The 2485-nt window shown below is 35.6% G+C and overlaps 1 non-coding gene across 1 annotated transcript; it reads right to left on the reverse strand.

Moving 5' to 3' along the window:
- Nucleotides 1-1263: 1263 nt before the first annotated feature.
- On the reverse strand, nucleotides 1264-1371 carry LOC148568699 (small nucleolar RNA R71). The gene has a single exon (XR_015882971.1). It is a non-coding gene; the product is annotated as a small nucleolar RNA R71 (small nucleolar RNA).
- Between the last annotated feature and the right edge of the window lie 1114 nt (nucleotides 1372-2485).

The following is a 2485-nucleotide window of genomic DNA, read 5'->3' on the forward strand; positions in this document are numbered from 1 at the left end:
TATTCAAATTAATTTTCAAAATCTTTTTCTTATTTTATTTTATAATTTTCGAAATTACTACTAACAATTAATGTGATTGATTCAAAAATATTAAGTTTGTTACTTGCCTAATAAGAAAGGTTCAATCTTTAAATTTTAAAATCAAATCTTTTTGTTTCTTGTTAGTCAAGTAATCAACTTTAATTTTCAAAATCAAATCTTTTTAAAATTCTTTTTCAAATCTTTTTCAAATTAAATTTCAATCACATCTTTTTCAAAATTTAATTTCAAAATCTTTTCTAACTTTTTATCTTTTCAAATTTGATTTTCAAATCTTTTTCAATTAACCACTTTACTTTTTATTTGATTCTTATCTTTTTCAAAACTACCTAACTAACTCCCTCTCTAATTTTCGAAAATCCCTTCCCTCTTTCTCAAATTTCCTTTTTAATTAACTAATTGTTTTGATTTCAATTTAATTTGATTTCAATTTTAATTTGAGAATTTTAACTTTAATTTTAAAATATTTTTATTTTATTTTATTTAAATTTTTGAATTCTTCTCTTCCTCACCTCCTTCTATTTATTTATTCATCTACTAACACTTCTCCTCCACCCAAAAGTTCGAACCTCATCCCCCTCTCTGTGTTCGAATTTTTCCTCTTCTCCTTCTTACATTCTTCTCTTCTTATACTTGCATAAGGAATCTCTATACTCTGACATAGAGGATTCCATATTTTCTTTGTTATTTCCTTCTTTGTCATATGAGCAGGAACAAGGATAAGAATATTCTTGTTGAGGCTGATCCTGAACCTGAAAGGACTCTGAAGAGGAAGCTAAAGCACAACTCTCTGGAGAAAATCTGACAGAAATTTTCAAAAAAGAAGGAGACATGGCCGAAAATAATAACAATGCAAGGAAGATGCTTGGTGACTTTACTGCACCAAATTCCAATTTACATGGAAGAAGCATCTCAATCCCTGCCATTGGAGCAAACAACTTTGAGCTTAAACCTCAATTAGTTTCTCTGATGCAACAGAACTGCAAGTTTCATGGACTTCCATCTGAAGATCCTTTTCAGTTCTTAATTGAATTCTTGCAGATCTGTGATACTGTTAAGACCAATAGGATTGATCCCAAGGTCTACAGGCTTATGCTTTTCCCATTCGCTGTAAGAGACAGAGCTAGAATATGGTTGGACTCTCAACCTAAAGATAGCCTGAACTCTTGGGATAAGCTGGTCACGGCTTTCTTTACCAAGTTCTTTCCTCCTCAAAAGCTTAGTAAGCTAAGAGTGGATGTTCAAACCTTCAAATAGAAAGAAGGTGAATCCCTCTATGAAGCTTGGGAGAGATACAAGGAACTGACCAAAAAGTGTCCTTCTAACATGCTTTCAGAATGGACCATCCTGGATATATTCTATGATGGTCTGTCTGAGCTATCAAAGATGTCACTGGACCATTATGCAGGTGGATCTATTCACCTAAAGAAAACGCCTGCAGAAGCTCAAGAACTCATTGACATGGTTACAAATAACCAGTTCATGTACACTTCTGAAAGGAATCCTATGAATAATGGGATGCCTATGAGGAAGGGAGTTCTTGAAATTGATACTCTGAATGCCATATTGGCTCAGAATAAAATATTGACTCAGCAAGTCAATATGATTTCTCAGAGTCTGAATGGATTGAAGGAATCATCCAACAGTACTAAAGAGGCATCTTCTAAAGAAGAAGCTTATGATCCTGAGAACCCTGCAATAGCAGAGGTGAATTACATGGGTGAACCCTATGGAAACACTTATAATCCCTCATGGAGGAATCATCCAAATTTCTCATGGAAGGATCAACAAAAGCCTCAACAAGGCTTTAATAAGTGGAAGAAACAGGTTTAGCAATAGCAAGCCTTTTCCATCATCCACTCAGCAACAGACAGAGAATTCTGAGCAGAATCCATCTAGCATAGCAAATATAGTCTCTGATCTATCTAAGGCCACTTTAAATTTCATGAATGAAACAAGGTCCTTCATTAGAAATTTAGAGGCACAAGTGGGCCAGCTGAGTAAAAGAGTCACTAAAACTCCTCCTAGTACTCTCCCAAGCAATACAGTAGAAGATCCAAAAAGAGAGTGCAAGGCCATTGATTTAACCATCATGGCTGAACCTACAAGGGAGGGAGAGGACGTGAATCCCAGTGAGAAAGACCTCCTGGGACATCCAGTGATCAACAAGGAGTTTTCCTCTCAGGAACCAAAGGAATCTGAGGCTCAATTAGAGACCATAGAGATTCTATTGAACCTCCTTTTACCCTTCATGAGCTCTGATGAGTATTCTTCTTCTGAAGAGAATGAGGATGTTACTGAAGAGCAAGTTGCCAAGTACCTTGGTGCAATCATGAAGCTGAATGCCAAGTTATTTGGTAATGAGACTTGGGAAGATGAACCTCCCTTGCTCATCAATGAACTGAGTGATCTGGATCAACTGACATTGCCTCAGAAGAAACAGGAT

The sequence above is a fragment of the Arachis ipaensis genome, chromosome B4 (genome assembly GCF_059453495.1).
Source record: "Arachis ipaensis isolate K30076 ecotype BB chromosome B4, ASM5945349v1, whole genome shotgun sequence".
NCBI lineage: Eukaryota > Viridiplantae > Streptophyta > Magnoliopsida > Fabales > Fabaceae > Arachis > Arachis ipaensis.